Here is a 20702-nt window from a genome sequence, read left to right on the forward strand (position 1 = left end):
CTGCTCTTTCACAGGAAAAGCGATCCTTCTATTGTAACCAGAATGAATGGGAAAGTAGATACAGTGTCAGAGCAGAGATACAGATTAGCTTATAGATTTGGGTGCCAGAAACCTTCATTTTAACATAAAGCAAAACACAACAACACCGCCAACAAAAGATACATATTTGAGAAATGCAAGCCAGCGAGACAAAGATAGCATACCTGTGGAAGGGGAAAGATGGAAAACAGTACTCGTCTTTCTTTCTCTGTTTAAAAATATCAATCTGATTAATAAAGAGAAGACTAGGCTTTCTCAGGGTCTGGGATGTTGGTGTCTACCCTGCAAGGTACGCCTTTCTCTGGATCGAGTTACCTATGAAACCCATAGAGTAATCACAAGGTTGCTTGTTGATCAGTCCCAGGGCAATAAATAACCTTGAGGTCATTTCATGGAGCTGTAAAAAACCCTGATGAGCTATCTCTGATACATATAACAGGGTACACATGTCTGTCACATTCAGAGTCTCTCTCCCCTGAACAATGTTGGAAACAGTAATAAAATCTCACAACCCAATCTGTGGGACAATCTACCTGAAGCCTTTTTAATCCTACATCTCTTTGAAAGTCCAGGCTTCTTCCATGCGTTTACAATTTGAACGATCACCACGGGTGAAATATATCAAGCAGGATACCAACCAGGAAATAATATTCTACTTGAAATAGTTGACTTAAAATAATTTACTAAAGGGGCTATTTACAAGGCTGTGGGCAGATTTAAAAGAAACAACAGGTAGGTAGAGGCACCCAGGACTGCCAGGAGTTTGTTAAAATCTTCCCTTCCCTAGACATTCAGGGGCAAGGTGAGGAAGGGGTTACAGGATCTCAGTGAGACTAGAGCAGTGTTGGAGGTGTTGTCAGCAGCTACTACAAGACCATGGCCCCATGGGTGCCTGGGTGGCTTGGTCGATTAAGCTTCTGACTTCAGCTCGGGTCATGATCTTGAGGTTTTGAGTTCTAGTCCTGCGTCGGGCTCTGTGCTGACAGCTCAGAGCCTGGAGCCTGCTTTGGAGTCTGTGTCTTCCTCTTTCTCTGCCCCTCCCTCTCTCTCTTTCTCTCTCTCTCTCTCAAAAATAAACTAACGTAAAAAAAAAAAAAAAAAAAAAAGAACATGGCACCAAAGTAAGGGGGAAAGGAGGGAGAAGAAATCCCCAATCGCTTCACTTCTTCCTACCCCCATGACAAGCTTCTGCTGAACCCACTGGAAGCCACAGGTGATATCCAAGAGAGGATGGTGCTCCAGGGTTCAGAACAGGACTGGGCAGGGTGGAGAGTGAATCTGGGTTTGGGGGGAGGGGGCACACAATGGATAATTAGCACAGGAAGATGAGATATCCTTACATGAAACAAAGAGACAACTAAATAGGAATATCTGTGGAGCACTTCATATGGGATAGAGGTGAGGGGAGGAGAGGAGGGAAAGCTAAACAAAACTAGAATTCACAATCAGGCTATAGTAACTCTTAGGAGTTTCACTGATCTTTCTAACTAGAACAGAGATTTGGAGGAGTAGGGGTTCACTATTTTGTGCTTTGTTTTAGTAAAGAAAAGGTGTAGGTGCACCTGGGTGGCTCAGTCAGTTAAGCGTCTGACTTGGGCTCAGGTCATGATCTCACGGTCCGTGGGTTCGAGCCCCATGTCGGGCTCTGTGCTGACAGCTCAGAGCCTGGAGCCTGCTGTGGATTCTGTGTCTCCCTCTCTCTGCCCCTCCCCTGCTTGTGCTCTGTCTCTCTCGCTCTCAAAAATAAATAAACATAAAATTAAAACAAATAAAAGAGAAGGTGTTATTTCTCCTTTATTACGTACCAGGAAAAAAAAAATCCTAAAAGTAAAAATATTTGTTTGACTTCTTAGAAAAGGAATCCTGTGCGGATTTTCATATCCTATTATCCTGGGTTCTACCACCCCCCACCTCCTTCCACCTGCACCACTGGAAAGAGGCCTAAACCTCCAGGAGACACTGGCTTACTGAGGCTTAAATTTAGACAAAAGCTTGATGTAGACATTTGAGGTCACTAAGCTTCTGTCACCATATGGACACAATCAAACAGAAAGCAATACAGCATTGTGGTTAAGTAGATAGGCTCTGAAGTCAGATTGCTTGGATTTAAATGCTTGCTCTACTATTTACTAGCTGTATGACCTTGGTAAGTGACTCCTCCTTTCCTCCGTGCCATCTGTAAATGGGGATAATAATAGTACTTATTCCGCAGGGTCATCTTATGAGGATTATATAAGACATTTCCTGTAAAGTACTTTGGATATTGTCTGGCACATAGTGAATGCTGAAGAAGAGTCTTATTATTAATAAAGCCAATTTTCTGATTCCAAAGTATTCTGTAGCCAACTCTAATTCTCGTTAATAACCTGGCCTTGGTCTCCTGTCCACATCTTTAGATCCTTCTCCAGAAACCTCTCTCTCTCTCTCTCTCTCTCTCTCTCTCTCTCTCATTCTCATTCTCTCTCTCTCTCTCTCTCTCTCTCACACACACACACACACACACACACACACACACACAGAGTAGATAGTGGAGGCCTCATTTATACCAAAGGTAAATTCATTCATGTAGTAATTTATTTTCTGAACATCCGTTATGTCCCAAATACTGGACTAGGTGCTAAGCATAACATAAAAGTGAGAAAAAACAAACTTAGCCCTTGCCCTTAGGAACTTGTGATCCAATGAGGGAGAGAGACATTAATTAAATTACTACAAAACAAACAAACAAAAAACCCTAGGCTAGGGCAATGTCCTCCAGTGAATTATGACATTGCAGCCCAGTTTTACCAGAGTCTAGAGGAAAGGAGGTGACCGGAATTTTATGAACAATGAGCGAGACACCAGGCTGTACTGTCCAATATGGTAGCCACTACCCATATGTGGCTATTTAAAAATTGTGTGTAAGTAATTAAAACTAGGTAAAATTTGGGGCGCCTGGGTGGCTCAGTCGGTTAAGCGTCCGACTTCGGCTCAGGTCATGATCTCACGGTCCGTGGGTTCGAGCCCCGCGTCAGGCTCTGTGCTGACAGCTCAGAACCTGGAGCCTGTTTCAGATTCTGTGTCTCCCTCTCTCTCTGACCCTCCCCCGTTCATGCTCTGTCTCTGTCTCAAAAATAAATAAACGTTAAAAAAAAAAAAAACTAGGTAAAATTTAAATTCTGCCCCTCGTTCACACCAGCCACATTGCAAGTGCTCAATCACCATACATCACTAGAGGTTATTATATTAAACAGTGAAAACATAGAAGATTTCCATCGTTGTAGACAGTTTTTAGAACGTTTAGTGTATTTGAGGCCCTGCAGGTGGCCTCAAATATGAAAGAAATTCCTGTGGCTCAGAAAGGGGATTTTGCAGGCAAAGGTAGGGAAAGTGCAGGGTGCCTAGGTGGCTCAGTCAGTTGAGCCTCTGACTTTGGCTTACTTTGGCTCAGGTTGTGATCTCGTGATGGGGGGCCGGCGGGCCCCGAAGGGTGGGGGTGGGGAGGGGTTGTGAGTTTGAGCGCTGCATTGGGCTCACTGCTGTCAGCTTGTCAGTGCAGAGCCTACTTCAGAACCTCTGCTCCTCTCTCTCTCTGCCCCTCCCCCGCGCGCTCTCTCTCTCTCTCTCTCTCTCTCTCAAAAAATAAATAAAACATTTTTTAAAAAGTAGGAAAAGTATTGGGGCGCCTGGGTGGCTCAGTCGGTTAAGCGTCCGACTTCAGCTCAGGTCACGATCTCGAGGTCCGTGAGTTCGAGCCCTGCGTCGGGCTCTGGGCTGACAGCTCAGAGCCTGGAGTCTGTTTCAGATTCTGTGTCTCCCTCTCTCTGACCTTCCCCCATTCATGCTCTGTCTCTCTCTGTCTCAAAAATAAATAAACGTTGAAAAAATTTTTAAAAAAGTAGGAAAAGTGCTATAAAATACAGAAACTATTGAAGAGATAAAGCTTTCCAACGTGGAACCCTGATTTCCAGTAGACATAAGGGTACGGTGTAATAAAATGTTTATAGTATCGCATGGAATGTCTCTGCTACCAACCACTTTCTCACCAAAATGGTATTTTTTTCAGTGGAAATTTATGTTTAGCTTCAGGTATTTTTTTAGTTTGTAATTTTGTGATATAAGTCCTGGGGAAAACAAAACGCCTTAAAAATTTTTTGTTTTAATTTAGTTATTTTTGAGAGAGAGACACAGAGTGAGAGCAGGAGAGGGGCAGAGAGAGACGGAAACACAGAATGTGAAGCAGGCTCCAGGCTCCGAGCTGTCAGCACAGAGCCCAACGTGGGGCTGCAACTCAGAACCTCAAGATCATGACCTGAGTTGAAGTCGGATGCTCAACTGACTGAGCCACCCAGGCGCCCCAGAACGCCTTTTAAAATGAATTATAATGCTTACATTTCAGTTGCTTATTAAAATGAAAAACTATAGGGGACAAGTGGCTCTTCCCAGAAGCTACATTTTTTTTTTGTATTTATGAACATATCTTTTTCATGAACATACAACTTTTTCAGCTTTCCTTCTCACTGTTCTCTCAGGCACACAAAGGTTTGAGTATAACTGACTGTGTTTCTATCCATGGACTCAGAGGCAAGAGCTCTCCATTTCCCCTGTGTACAATCATTCTTTCAATGCTCCCCTTTCTTTTGTATATGAAAAGTCACACACACAAAAATGCCGTAACTAGTTGGGGGGAAATGGGACTTTAAAACTTTGCATTAGGGATAAATCTGCCATGTGCACAGAAAACTAAGAGGAATCTTGGTCACAGGTGGCAGTTTTTTTTTTTTAACGTTTTATTTATTTTTGAGACAGGGAGAGACAGAGCATGAACAGGGGAGGGTCAGAGAGAGGGAGACACAGAATCTGAAACAGGCTCCAGGCTCTGAGCTGTCAGCACAGAGCCCAACGCGGGGCTCGAACTCATGGACCACAAGATCATGACCTGAGCTGGTCAGCCACCGAACCAACTGAGCCATCCAGGTGCCCCTCAGGTGGCAGTTTTTTACCTGGAAAAAGAAATGCAAATCATCAAAAGAGTAATGAAGTTTTGTTTACATCCTGGATCTACGAAAAATCACAGTTGTTGTTGTTGCTATTGTTGAGAATTCTTATCAGATGGTTTTAAATGGCAAGACAAAACATGGATATCATTCTTCCCAGGTATAGATTTTATGGGTAGGTTTTAAACGGTGGCCCCCAAAGCTGAAACTACCCCAATATTAAATCCCTTTCCAAACAGCCAAGCAGTTAGACAGGTAAGAAGTCCTTCTCCCTTGAGACCACCATGCTGTGAGGAAGCCCAAGCAACTGTGTGGCAAGGCCCAAGTGTAGGAAGAGCAGGGCCCCTGACTGACAGCCCCAGCTAGCACCCAGGACCAACTGCTGGCCATGAGAGTGAGGCCATTGGGACATTCTGCCTTCCCCAGCACCTCAGCCAACACCACAGGAAGCAGAAGAACCACCTAGTCAATTCACAGAATGGTGAGAAATAATAAATTGTGGTTTTAAGCCCCTAAGTTTGGAAGTAGCTTGTTAAAAGGCAAGAAATACTGAAACAGTTTCTTAGACAAGACTATCTAGAGACTATGTAGCTTACCTTCTTTATGCACTTTGTAGGTAATATTTTATTTCGATGACCTCAACTGTGTTGTGGTAGGAGAAAAAATGACAGGCATCCCCCCTTCTTCCCACTACCAAATATACCAACCTTTCCATACCTGGACACACTCTCTCCCTTTCCTCTGTCACGCTGGAACAACTGTTTACCTGTTCCTATCAAAAGCCAACACTGCCAGTGTGTTCCAGATCCCCTCCTTTCTTGCCTTGTGAAGGACTTCGCTTAATTATGTTTTCCTTCTGCTACATCATCAGTTTTTCCCTTTTACCTCATTGCCATTTGTGTACTGATAATGGGAATAATAATATCATCTATTTTTTTAGAAAGCTTCTTTGGCTCTGTATTCCCTTCCCCCAATGTCCACTCTTCTTGTTTCCATTCATAACAAAACTTCATGAATCAGTTGTCTGTGGGACTTATTTCCGCTTTTCATTCCCACAACCCACTCCCACAGGGGTTCTATCCACACCATTTCACTTAAGGTCTCCTCTCTGGCTCTTCCTCCTCTGATCAAACTCAAATTGGTATTCCTCAGGCATCAGTACAGAGAATGAATTAACTCTAGAAACACATCACAAAGGAAGTGATGAGGGGGAGGGTTTCTGAAGGATAGATGGAAACTCACCGGGAGGACAAAGAGAAAAATTTATCAGGCAAGGACCACGACAAGGTGGCATTCCTAAAGGGGTGGCTGTCCCTGGATAAATCACACTGTGTGTCTTCCTCCCCCAAAGTTTTTACGGGTAATGTCACCTTTGAAGAAATAGCAACAAAAGCCTTGGACAAAAGTAGAAACAAAACAAAAAAATTAAGTTAGATTTGCAGAAAAGGAACAAGCAGTCCAGGCAGTCTTGGTGATGGGGGGTGTGTATGTATTTGAGCTTTTATATCCTAATATCTGTATGCATGTTTTTATCTATCACAAATTAGCCAACATTGAGGTTATGATACAGCTAACTAAAAAAATTACCTACAACCAACTTTTATAGAGTGCACTCTTGCATAAAGAAAAGTGTAATAAATAAACTTTCCCATTTCTTTTTGAACAACATAGGGCTCACATTTTAAAAACGTTGGAAACTATGTCCTCTGAGGCACCTGGGTGGCTTAGTGAGTTGGGTATCTGACTCTTGATTTTGGCTCAGGTCATGATCCCGGGGTCATGGGATCAAGCCCCACATCAGGCTCTGTGCTGAATGTGCAACCTGCTTAAGATTCTCTTCCTCCCTCTCCCTCTACCCCCTACACCGTTCGTTTTCTCTCTCTCTCTCTCAAATAATAATTAAAAAAAAACAACAACTATGTCTTCCACTTTCTAAATTTCTGTGTTCTCTGTGAAAGCATGTTAATTAACATGCAGCCTTTCTACGAAGACTGTAATGTATACACACATACATACAAATTGTTTGGAGCCTAGGCAAAGAAAAAGAAAGAAAATTAAATCTACTACAACTTTTCTCTGGTCTAAGTTGGAATATCTGAATCAACTAATAAGCATACCATTGTTTATCTGGCTCTGTAAGATACACTTAAATGTTCAAGAATATGTAAACATAATTACCATGTATGGTCAAGGAAAAATCAGAAAATTTTACTTAGCAAGTATATGTGCGCTTATGGGAAATATGAGGATTGTTAATTTAATCAACAGTTTGACCTCAAGAAATTCACAGTGTAAACTGAGGAGAGAATACTCACACATTTATTAACCAGAAATAAGACTTGAAAGTGTAAATGAAGTCCTGAGCTATGCCATAAGAACTGTATGCACTCTCCGTGTTCTGAGGACAAAAGCAATGTTAATGGGAAGCATGACCTCCAGAATGCCCATGGCCTTGTTACAACTTTCTATCTCTTTTTAAAAATGTTTCCACCTGGGGCGCCTGGGTGGCGCAGTCGGTTAAGCGTCCGACTTCAGCCAGGTCACGATCTCGCGGTCTGTGAGTTCGAGCCCCGCCTCAGGCTCTGGGCGGATGGCTCAGAGCCTGGAGCCTGTTTCCGATTCTGTGTCTCCCTCTCTCTCTGCCCCTCCTCCGTTCATGCTCTGTCTCTCTCTGTCCCAAAAATAAATAAACGTTGGAAAAAAAAATGTTTAAAAATGTTTCCTCCTGTGTTAAAAAAAAAGAGAAAGTTTGTTAGGGAAAATTTGGAAAATAGAGGAAAGAGAGAAAATAAAAACAAAGTCAATTATTCATACCCCAAAGAATTAGCTCCTAAGGGTTCTTTTTTAAATATGAGAGCCATTTGAAAAAAAAAAAAAACAGTAAAATTAGACACATTCTTGATACCATGAAAAAGAATACACTCTAAGTGAATGAGAGCTTTAATTGTAAATAAATAAATAAATACCATACAAGTGCTGGAAGAAAATTTGGGTGAATTTCTCTTTAACCTCTTTGTAGGGGCAGGCTTTGTAACTATAATTTGAAACCTAGAGGCAAGAACAACGAAAGATTGATAAATTTAACCACATAAAAATAAAAATGTTTTGTGTGACAAAACACCATAGGCAAAATCAAAAGACAAATGACAAAATGGGATATAATGTTCACAATATGTATCACAGATAAAGGGTTAATGTTTTAAGTTTACTTCTTAAAAATCTCCTTAAAATGGAGAAAAGTTTACCAAAAATCCCATAGAAAAATAAGCATGAGGCATGAACAGACAATTCACAAAGAAACACACAAAGATGGGTTTTAAACATACAAAATGATGTTCAACTTCGTTCATAACAAGAGAAATGTAAATTATTATTTAAAAAAATTTTTTTAATGTTTACTTATTTTTTGAGAGACAGATCGCGAGCATGGGGCAGGGGCAGAGAGAGAGAGGGAATCACAGAATCCAAAGCAGGCTCCAGGCTATGAGCTGTCAGCACAGAGCCCGATGTGGGGCTCAAACTCATGAACCTCGAGATCATGACCTGAGCTGAAGTTGGATGCTTAACTGACTGAGCCACCCAGGCGCCCCAAGAGAAATGTAAATTATTAAAGTGTATTGAGGTATCATTGCTCACACACTAGATTGGCAAAAAAATCAAAAGCCTAACAAGACATTCTGTTGGTAAGGATGTAGGAAAACATGCTCTCATAGATTACTGGAGGGAATGTGGCAAAACTATGTATAAATTTTCCATTCAACACAGCAATCCCACTTTAGAAATTGATCCTGAAATACAACTCTAATAATATAAAACTATCCATGAACAAGAACATAAAAATGTGAGTGAACATTGCAGCATTATTTGTAATTTCAAAATATTGTAAAGGATCTAAATATCTAAATGAGGGAGGTTATTTCAAAGCAATAGTACATCCATACCTTGGAGTACTATGCAACTATAAAAAAGAATGAGGATGATCTCTGTGAACTGTATGGAATGATTTCCAGGACATAGTAAATGAAAAAAGCAACGTGCAAAAGAGCATATTTAATATGTTACCTTTTGTATAAGAATAAAGGGAAAATAAGAAAATATGATTATCATTACAAAAAAGAAAAACTAGAAACCAACGAAGTGTGTTTCCCATAAGGAGTAAGGGTTGAGGAGAATGAATGGAAGGAACACAGCTGGGAGCCTGAGTGTAACTTTTTGTGTAGTTTTGACTTTTGAAAGCATGTTAATATCTTACATATTCAAAAATCAAATCAATAAGAAAGGAAAACAAAACTAAAGCCAAAACGAATGTAATTTATTTCAAATGACTATTATGACCACACTGAATGGGAAAAAAATATAACAGAATGAAGTAATTCAAGGAACTTATGAACATAATATATCCTCAGATACCTCTAAGAGGTATCTTGCTTACAACAGAATGCTAAGAGGGGCACCTGGGTGGCTCAGTTGGTTAAGCGTCCAACTTCGGCTCAGGTCATGATCTCGCAGTTCATGGGTTCGAACCCTGCATTGGGCTCTGTGCTGACAGCTCAGAGCGTGGAGCCTGCTTTGGATTCTGTGTCTCCCTCTCTCTCTGCCCCTCACTCACTCACACTCTCTCAAAAATAAATAAACTTAAAAAAAAAAAATAGAGCAGAATGCTAAGAACCCAGAGCCAAGTATTCAATAAGCAGTTGTTTAAAGCCCACAATACCTTTTTTTTTTAAGTTGGCTCCATACCCAACATGGGATTTGAACTCATGACCCAGAGATCAAGAGTCGCATGCTCTACAGACGGAGCCAGCCAGGCACCCCAAAGCCTGGGATACTAGTAAAGGCCCATGAAAGTGTTCTAATTTTTATTTCTTTACAAAGAAATCCGAAGAAAAATAAATGTAATAACAATAAATCCAGCTTGGATCATATTCATCTTTACACAAACACGGTCATAAAATATAATTTAAACAAATTTTTATGGAGTAAGGGGCCCACGACAGCAAAGAGCACAGGCCCCACGAAAATCCTAACGCAGCCCTGTGGCAACAACTGGTATTTGTGGACAGGATGCAAATTGGAAAAGCATCATTTTGCAACCTTCAGGGTAAAGACTGGATAAAGCAAGAACCATCACTAAGTGCTAAATCTAAGGGAAAGTTTTGGTGAAAATGAAGAATAGGATATTTACATGGTCTTAAACTAGCTCACCCCTTTCCCCCACTTCCTAGTCGTTGTAAGAAAGAAAAAGAAAGGATAATTATACAGTGGGGACACCAAGCACCTCCTTGACTGGGTGATCAAAATTAGCATCACCTACGCGAGACAGATGAGCACCATGTCCCTCCAGATGCAATTCCCTGAGACGGTCACAGCATCATCTAGGCAGCAGTCCTGCTAAAAGGGTATAAACCCAATATGATTATGAGGAAACATCAGACAAATAGGAAACGAAAAGTGTTCTATTTTCTAAAAAAGATGGGGGTGTGGAGAAACTATACCCTCCAAAAAATGTCAATGTCAGAAAAGGCAACAGCTGGGAAAGCTTCCAGGTTTAGGAGACATGACAACTAAATGCTCTACCTGAACCTAAAATTGAACCTGTACTAGAAGGGGAAAACCTATAAGGGACATCATTAGATCAACTAAAATATTTGGAATATGGGCAGTAAATTAGATAAAAGTATTATACCTATGTGAATTTATGAAAGTAACAAGTATACAGAAAAGCCCTATTCTGCAGAAATCAATAATAAAGTACTTAGGGGTAAAAAACTATAATGTATGTTAACTTACCTCAAATGATTCAGAAAAAAAAAGTGTGTGTGTGTGTGTGTGTGTGTGTGTGTGTGTGTGTGTGTGTGTGTTTGTGTGTGGTGAGAGAAACAGAACAAACGATAAAGCAAATGAAGTAAAAGATAACAATAGGTGAATCTTTGTAAAGGGTATACAAGTGTTCCTTGTACTCTATATTTGCTATGTTCCTTAAGTTTGAAGTTATTTCCAGGTAAGTTTTTAAAACTTAAAAAATACAAGAACATGCTAGAGTGTCACATATTGATTAGAACTAATACCGTACAAACAACATTGGCTGGATTTTTTCACTATAAATAGTTTCTCATATTATTAATAATCTCTGAATCTCATTTTAAATGTCTGTGAACATTCTATCAAATTGCACTCTAGAGTTTGTGGGGCATTTCCTTATTGTTAAATATTTAGATTATTTTAAATTTTTCCTCATTAAACAATGTTTACAGTGCTTAAGCTTAAGAGTTGTAAAATCCTATTACCTATATTTGTTTTTTTAATTTTTTTTCAACGTTTATTTTTATTTTTGGGACAGAGAGAGACAGAGCATGAACGGGGGAGGGGCAGAGAGAGAGGGAGACACAGAATCGGAAACAGGCTCCAGGCTCCGAGCCATCAGCCCAGAGCCTGACGCGGGGCTCGAACTCACGGACCGCGAGATCGTGACCTGGCTGAAGTCGGACGCTTAACCGACTGCGCCATCCAGGCGCCCCCTATTACGTATATTTGAAATCTCAACTCCATTATTTACTGGCTGTGTAGGCTTGAGTCAATTACTTCTCTTTCTGTGCCCCGATTTCCTCAAGCAGGCATAATCATATTCAGGGTTGTTGTTCGGGGAGCCTGGGTGGCTCAGTCGGTTGAGCATCTGACTCTTGGTTTTGGCCCAGGTCGTGATCTCATCATTTGTGATTTCGAGCCTCATGTTGGGCTCTGTGCTGACAGTGTAGAGCCTTCTTGGGATTCTCTCTCTCTCTCTCTCTTCCTCTCTCTCTGTCCCTTCCCCACTGGCTCACACTCGTCTGTGCACGCGTGCTCTCTCTCTCTCAAAATAAATAAATCAATTAAAACTTAAATGATAAAAAATAAAAAAATAAAATGAGACTTTCATGTAAAGGACTTAAAATTATCCCTAGCACATAGTAATAATTCAACAAATATTAGTTATTTGTATAATTTTTTTGCATTAAGCTTTTTATTTTGGGGGGGATTTAACTTTTGCAACATTAACCGTTTAATATAAAGGCAATGTTAAATTTTGGAATATGGAAAAGAATTCATGATGCAGACAGAGGAATGGTGGTATTCTGAACAATGACACCAATGCTTTTCTGATATTTGCTTTCTGTAATTTAAAAACAGTGTACAGTTCATCTAATAAAAAGACATCTCTTGCTATCCTAAGGCATACCACAAGGTGGCAGCATAACCAATTAATTGGCAATATTAATGTAAATAGGTGATTTTCAAACTAAAATTTGCCAAGTCCCAGAATAGAAAGAGGGCTGTTCTTTGAAAAAAAAGCATGGTCACAGCTGACACATTACATCTATGGCTGGTGAATCAGCTGAGGTACATCCGTCCCAATACCTCATTAGGTTGGCCAGACATCCCTGAACTTACTCATCATTCCTCCGACTCCATTTCCATCCAGCCTAAAAACCTTTTCCTCCTTCAGACCTTCCCCTCTCAGTAAATGACAGTACAACACTACCATTCACCTAACTGCTGATGGCAGAAACTTAAAGCCATTCTATTGTAGCATAGAGGTTTTGGTTGTTGATCTCTACTTCTGTTATATTACGGTAAAAAAAAAAAAAGTTGTATGATATCAATTCTTTTGTTATTTCTTGAGACTGGCTTTGTAGTAAAATTTTATAAGTTTTCTATGTGTACTTAAGAAGAACAAGTACTTACCCTCTTTTAGGTGAATGACTCTGGCTATATCCGTTAAATCAAGCTTGTTAATTGTGTTGTTCATATCTCCTATATCCTTATTAATATTTTGTCTGTTTTTTTCTGTTTCTGTAGGAAATGTGGTTAAAAAATAATCTCCCAATGTAGTTAAAGATTTGTTAATTTCTTGCATTTCTGTCAATGACATTGTTGCTTTATATCTATTGAAAATAGATTATAAGTTACATATAAGTTCAGAATTGCCGTATCTCCTTGTTAAATTATTCCTTTATTTTCCTTATCATTATTCCTTTTATTTTTTTAAATCTTTACTCTTAACAATCCTTTTCACCTTAAAGGGTATTTGGTCTGGCTTTAATATTACTCTACTAACATCTTGTCGGGTAATATTTACCCATCACGTATTTTCCCATTCATTTGCTTTCAACCTTTCTATGCCTTTGTGTTTTAGCTATGTCTATGGTAAACAGTATATAGCTACATTTTTAAAATTGTTATCTAGTGTGAGCAGTTCTGATTTTTAACTGGCAAGTTTAATCTATTTATATATTGAAATTACTGGCATGTTTGGACTTATTGCAACAATTCTGATACATTTTTTTTTACAATACTATTTCTTTGATTCTTCCCCCCCCTTCCATCCCTTTTATTGGATTGATCTGGTTTTAATTTGTTCTTTTTCTTTGCCTTCTTTGTTTTACAGTCTTCATAGTATGTTTTTATCCTTTTTGTAATTATTCTCACATTTTTAACATGTATATTAGAAAGTCTAAAGTTAATTTATCTACTCTCTTCCTGAATAATCAAGAGCATTAGGAAGCTTTATCTCCAATCATCCTCCCTCTCACTGTTGTTCATTGTTGTTATCTAGTACCTTCTCAAGTTAGACTCTAATATCACTGTTAATCTTGTTTACAATCAATGCCTATTTAGAGATGCTCTCATGTTTAGCGATTGTCTTGCTTCAAATGACTTTTTTGCATTACATCATTCCCTTGATTACAATCCTTCAGTAGCGTCATGTTCAAAAGAATAATATCCAAGTCCTCTGCCGTAGCCTACGGTACCCAGCATGATCTGGCCCCTCCCTGCTTCTCAAGTCTTCCCCCATGCCAGTCTTCCCCATTGCTCACTGTCCTCCAGCCACAACCATCTTCTGGCCCTGGGAAGTGGCTATAAATGAACACCAATTTCTTTCCCACCTCAAATCCTAGGCACATTCTTTTCCTTCAGTTCAGTATGGTGTTCTTTCTATTCTTCCTATGACTCGCTCTCTCTCCTTCTCAGCTTAAGTGTAATGATCTTAAATGATCTTCCCAAAGACATTTTCTTTTGCCACCTAGAGAGATTAGGTCCCCTCCGTCCCATAATTCTATAAAAGCACTCTGTTGATTCCTCCGTGTACTTATCACAAATCATAATTACATACTTGAATATGTGTTTCCTTGTTTGGTGCCTGCCTCTTTGTCCAGATTGGGCTCTATAAGAACATCACTGGGAATGAAAAGCCAGTGAGAATGAGAAACATTTTAAAAGAAGGAATTACACATTTTTATATCAAATTAGGTAAGAAAGCAAATAGAAGGAAAATTTAAATGCATTTCTAAGGTTCTCCTTTGAAAGTCTGTAAGAGTAGGGATACAACTTCCAGAAATAGAAAAATTGGGAAAAGAATTCCATTTGAATGAAATTAAGAAAGGGGAAAAACTACTCCTGCTTAGAAATGTTAAGGCTAAAGTAACAGTAGGACATCAATGTGAAAATGTCACAGGAACAGTCAGCATTATGCTGGCGGAACATAGGTTAGTGGTCAGGACCGGTGGTGCAGTTTGGGGAATAACTTATACATTTTTTCATCTCTTATCAATTTAATATTCAGTTTCTCATTGAGCCATTCCAAACTGTCTGCTTTGTCCCCATTCATTCAACAAATATTCTTCCTGGCTCTGTGCTAAATGCAGGGTTACAATAGCTAACTAAGTAGTTAACTACAACGGATGCTATTCGTGCCCTCATGAGACTTACAGCATTAAGGGTGAGAAAGACCATTCAATAAGCATTTGCAATAGAATATGATCCACTCTGCCAGAGGGATTAGTTAAGAGTGGTATTAGGAGCACAGAGCAGGACAAATTAACCTAGTCTGTAGAGTCAGGGAAAAATTTCCAGGGGGAAGTTGCACCTTTCTGAAACCCCAAGGAGAATAAGGAGTTCTTCAGGAAACAAGGTAGGAAGGAAAATCCCTCCCTAGAAGAAACATGTATGCAAAATTGTAAAGGAAGAAAAAAACATACATGCTCAAGTATTCCTACTCTCTCGAGGAAATAGTCTCTATCCAGCCCTTTAAAAAAAAATTTAGGTTGGTTGAGGTATAATTTATAGATAGTAAAATTCACCTTTTAATGTGTAAAGCTCTATGAATTTTGACGAACTTATAGAGTCACGTAACCATTGCAACAAACAAAATATAGAGTATTTCTATCACCCTACAAAGTTCCCTCACACCTCCTTTTACCCCTCTTACCCTCGGCCCCCTGGCAACTGCTGATTCGATTTCTGTCCCTATATTTTTCCCTTTTCCAAATGTCACATAATTTGGACATTAGAAAGGTTGTCTTTCTAATCTGGCTCCTTTCACAGAACTTAATGCTTTCCAGAGTGATTTATGTTGTTGCGTGTATCAGCAGTTTTTTTTTTTCTTTTTATTGCTGAACAGTATTCCATTGTATAGATGTACCATGATTTGTTGCCAGTTTTTGGAAAATATGGACAAAGCTGCTATAAATATTAGCCTCAAGATTTTCCTGTGGTATAAGTCTTCACTTCTCTTGGGTAAATATATTTAACTTTATAGGAAATTGCCAGACTGTTCCCCCAAACAGTCTGTATCATGTTGCATTCCCACTACCAATGTATGAGTTCCAATGTCCTGCATCCTCGTCAGCATTTGACATTATCAGCTGTTATCAGTACTCTGGTACGAATTTAGGCTATTCTACTAGTGGTATCTCACTGTTACTTTGATTTGCATTTTCGGGGTGCCTGGGTGGCTCAGTCAGTTAAGCAACTGGCTCTTGATTTCAGCTCAAGTTGTGAACTCACAGCTTGTGAGTTTTAGCCCCGCGTGGGGCTCTGCGCTGACAGCATGGAGCCTGCTTGGGTATCTCTGTCTTCTCTTTCTCTCTCTGCCCTTCCCCCCCCCCCCCCAGCTCTCTCTCTTTGTCTCTGTCTCTCTCTCAAAAACAAATGAACATTAAAATTTTTTTTTGCATTTTCCTAATGACTAATAACGTCAAGCATCTTTTCATGTACTTCATGTACATCTATCTTCTTTTGTAAAGGGACTGTTCAAATATTTTGCCTATTTTTGCTTTCTTGGATTGTTTGTGTTCTTATTATTGCATTTAGAGAATCCTTTATCAGATATGTGGGTTTTTTTTTTTTTTAAGATTTTATTTTTTAAGTAATCTCTACACCCAATGTAGGACTTGAACTCACAACCTGGAGATCAAGAGTCACATGCTCTACTGACTTAGCCAGCCAGGCACCACTCAGATAAGTGTTTTGCAGTGGTTCTTCCCAGTGGGTAGCTTGTCTTTTCTTCTTCTCAGACTGTCTTACAAAGAGCAGCATTTGGGGTTTTTTTGCAAAGTCTAATTTATTACATTTTTCCTCTTCTACCTAGCCTTTTAAACTATTCCTTCTCATCCCTTTCCAACACGGTCTTCCTTCACTGCTTTCAGTCACGCAGAAGACTCCCACTTTTTTTTTACAAAAAATCTGCACTTGCACTTTTGGACCTTCCTGCATTGTTACTGTCTGTTTTCTCTTTACTTCTCTGATAGATATTTAGAATGACTGTTCTCTGGAAGCCTCCATTTCCTTACTACTTCATCATTCCTTAAATCCCTGAAATTTTGCTTCCATTCACACCACACTACCAAAACTAACCTCTGGATGTCACCAAAAAACCTCTTACGTGTCAATCCCAAGACTATTTTCTAGACCCTAATTCTCCTCTACTGCCTTTTGACATAATCCTTTCCTTCCAAAAATTACTTTTCAACCTCTTTCAGTGTTCCCAAAAAGATGATTGAAGGCTGTATAGTGTTCCTTTAGGGATGAATTCAGTTGTTATTTAATGTCATGTCATTTAATGTCTCATATTTATAAGAGTTTATTTAATGAATAAAATCAACTTTTTTATTCTGAATTCAGACTGAAGCAATAAATATGAAATGGGTGTTAAGTTAGTCACCGGTAACTAATTCCCTTGCATGAGTTGAATATTCCCATTTGTTTTTTCAATGACTTCCTTGTCTTTTCTTTTTAATTAATTAATTAATTTTTTAAAAATTCACATCCAAGTTAGCATATAGTGCAACAGTGATTTCAGGATTAGATGCCTTAATGCCCCTTACCCCTTTAGCCCATTCCCCCCCCACCCCGCAACTCCTCCAGTAACCCTCTGTTTGTTCTCCATATTTAAGAGTCTCTTGTGTTTTGTCCCCTTCCCTGTTTTTATATTGTTTTTGCTTCCCTTCCCTTATGTTCATCTGTTTTGTCTCTTAAATTCCTCATATGTGGGGCGCCTGGGTGGCTCAGTCGGTTAAGCGTCCGACTTTGGCTCAGGGCTCATGATCTCACGGTCCGTGAGTTCGAGCCCCGTATCGGGCTCTGTGCTGACAGCTCAGAGCCTGGAGCCTGTTTCAGATTCTGTGTCTCCCTCTCTCTCTGCCCCTCCCCTGTTCATGCTCTGTCTCTCTCTGGCTCAAAAATAAATAAACGTTAAAAAAAATTCCTCATATGAGTGAAGTCATATGATAGCTGTCTTTCTCTGATTGACTAATTTCGCTTAGCATAATACCCTCTAGTTCCATCCACATAGTTGCAAATGGCAAGACTTCATTCTTTTTGATTGCCGAGTCATACTCCATTGTATAGTTATACCACATCTTCTTTATCCATTCATCTGTCAATGGACATTTGGGCTCTTTCCATACTTTGGTTATTGCCAATAGCGCTGCTATAAACACTGGGGTGCCTGTGCCCCTTCGAAACAGCACACCTGTATCTCTTGGATAAATACCTATTAGTGCAATTGCTGGGTAGGATAGTAGGGAACATCCATACTGTTTTCCAGAGCGGCTGCACCAGTTTGTATTCCCACCAGCAGTGCAAAAGAGATCCTCTGTCTCCGCATCCTCGCCAACATCTGTTGTTGCCCGAGTTGTTAATGTTAGCCATCCTGACAGGTGTGAGGTGGTATCTCATCATGGTTTTGATTTGTATTTCCCTGATGATGAGTGATGTTGAGAATTTTTTCATGTGTCTGTCAGCCATCTGGATGTCTTCTTTGGAGAAGTGTCTATTCATTCCTTGTCTTTTTAAAAAAAATCTATATTCCCAGTGACATAAATTTCAACCCACCTTTGATAGTGATTCTTTATTATAAATTTGAACTACTACAGCCCAAATGAGTGAAGTTTTACTCTAGCTTTCTCATTATAGTATGTTCATATACATGATATCATGTATTAGGAAGAAATACAATCCAGGAGCAATCTGCTGGGATTGTAGAAACTACAATCTGGGTTGAGAAACTAAAACACAATAAAATCATAGCGGGCACAGCAAAGAAATTCTAGTTTTGATTTTGCCTCATTGGAACCAGAAATAGCAACAGGTTCATTCTTGGGTATCCTGCTAATCGTCAACCGTATCCTTTCATTTGCCTGGTCTTTCTTTTTTCCCTTTTTTATTTCCTTGAATTAGCATAATGACCAGAGAGTGTGACTAAATCAAATCACCCCATTTCTCTCAACTATAGGTCAAAGTAATTGTTTTTGGTATCCCATCCAGCATTTCTGCAGGCTTCCTTTCTACCTGCTAGAAAGTCTGCTTTCTGATGGACGGCTCCTACTTCTTTCTTCTTGGACACAGCAAAACAGAGCAATGGCTAAAATTTTCCTGAAATTCATTAGTGCCACATAAGCCAGTCTAGGGAAATCAGTGTCCTGAAGTCTTCAATGTCTCTGTCGTGAGAATATCAGTGCATTCTGAGCACATTGGGAAGCAGCATGATATAGGAAAAAGAGCTTTGGAGTTAGGAAGACCCTCAATTCAGATCAATTCTGACTGCCACTTACTAGCACTTACTAGCATTTTGACCAGTCAATAAATCCTCTGAGCATGTTTCCTCATCTGTGAAAGAGAGCTGATAACATCTACTTTAACAGGAAGCATGAGGAAAGAATCTCATACTTAGGAAGTATCCAATACATTTTGGTCCCTTTCTTCCCCCTTGTGCACAATAATTCTTTTTTTTAATGGTTATTTATTTATTTCAGAGAAAGAGAGAGAGCACATGCAGTGGGCTAGAGGCAGAGAGAGACAGAGAGAGGGAGACACAGAATATGAAGCAGGCTCCAGGCTCCGAGCTGTCAGCACAGAGCCTGACCTGGGGCTCAAACCCATGAGCCATGAGATTTTTTTTTTTTAAGGTTTATTTATTTTTGAGACAGAGAGAGACAGAGCATGAGTGGGGGAGGATCAGAGAGAGAGGGAGACACAGAATCCAAAACAGGCTCCAGGCTCTGAGCAGTCAGCACAGAGCCCGATGTGGGCTCGAACTCATGGACTGCGAGATCATGACCTGAGCCGAAGTCGGCCGCTTAACCGACTGAGCCACCCAAGCGCCCCTGAACCATGAGATCTTGAGCTGAGCCAAAGGCAGACACTTAACTGATGGAGCCATCCGGGCACCCCCACAATAATTCTTTTAATCAAGAATGAGTCTTTAAAATGTCTCCCTTTCTTGATGCACTGGTGCAAAGCTAATCCTTTGACACTCTCCATAAGAGGCACTGACATGATGGTGAGGTAAGGGGATATACTGTCTCCTGAATATGTTTGTGTTTTCACAGAGACTCTGAGGAAAGGAACTTTTGATGCAGCAAGGGCAGCGCTAGTGACACAAAAAGTATCATGCCCTAGGAAATCTCAAAGTTCTGTGAAGCATCTCAAGAAGTTTCTGAAAGCATAGTAACAGGAGACTTACTAGTTTCCTCCTGCTCTGTGACCTTAGAGACCGCACCTTAACAACAGGTACCTTGGCCAACAACATTCAATTGTACTATTTTGCATGGGAAGAGCATAAGGGCTCTATAAAAATCATACAGCACCTACAAGTCTGTAAAGAAAGTTCAAGTCACTTTATATACCTTTTTTTTTTTTTAAGAGTATTTATTTTGGGAGAGAGGGGAAGAGAGAGAATCCCAAGTAGGTTCTGTGCTGGCAACAGAGAGCCGGACTCAGGGATCAATCCCATGAACCACTAGATCATGACCTGAGCTGAAACTAAGAGTCGGACACTCAACCGACTGAGCCACCCAGGCGCCCCTATATCTTTCTTTAATCCTGAAATATTGTACATATACTATGTGAAATAAAGTAACTTTATTTTGAAACTTATTTTTGTCCAGGCGCCTGGGTGGCTCAATCAGTTAAGCATCCAACTTCCGTTAAGGTCATGATCTCGTGGTTCGCGAGTTCCAGCCCTGTGTCAGGCTCTGTGCTGACAGCTCAGAGGCTGGAGCCTGCTTCAGATTCTGTCTCTGTCTGTCTCTGCCCCTCCCCCACTCGTGCTCTGTCTCTCTCTCTCTCTCTCAGAAATAAACATTTTAAAAAACTGTATAAAAAAAGAAACATTTTTGTCAAATTAAGAGTGCACATGGGGTGCCTGGGTGGCTCAGTTGGTTGGGCGTTGACTTCGGCTCAGGTCATGATTTGTGAGTTGGAGCCCCACATCAAGCCCCACATTGGGCAGTCAGTGCAGAGCCTACTTCTTCAGATCCTCTGTCCCCTTCTCCCTCTGCCTCCCACGTGCTCACACTCTCTCTGTCTCAAAAAACAAAAAACAAAAAACAAAAAACAAAAAAAGAACCAAAAAAAAGAGTACACATA

General features: G+C 40.0%; 1 long non-coding RNA gene across 1 annotated transcript in view; it reads right to left on the reverse strand.

Annotated features, from left to right (window-relative positions):
• Nucleotides 1-4979: 4979 nt before the first annotated feature.
• The window catches only part of LOC121010803 (uncharacterized), a 41808-nt gene continuing 26085 nt past the window's right edge, over nt 4980-20702 (reverse strand). Inside the window, exons 2-5 of the long non-coding RNA XR_005781374.1 lie at nt 7982-8063; nt 7331-7506; nt 6258-6409; nt 4980-5021 (exon numbers count right to left, since the gene is read on the reverse strand). This is a non-coding gene — a long non-coding RNA (uncharacterized LOC121010803). The remainder of the gene's footprint in view (nt 5022-6257; nt 6410-7330; nt 7507-7981; nt 8064-20702) is intronic.

This window comes from Herpailurus yagouaroundi, unplaced genomic scaffold (assembly GCF_014898765.1).
Source record: "Herpailurus yagouaroundi ecotype Mexico unplaced genomic scaffold, PumYag 192, whole genome shotgun sequence".
Classification (NCBI taxonomy): Eukaryota; Metazoa; Chordata; class Mammalia; order Carnivora; family Felidae; genus Herpailurus; species Herpailurus yagouaroundi.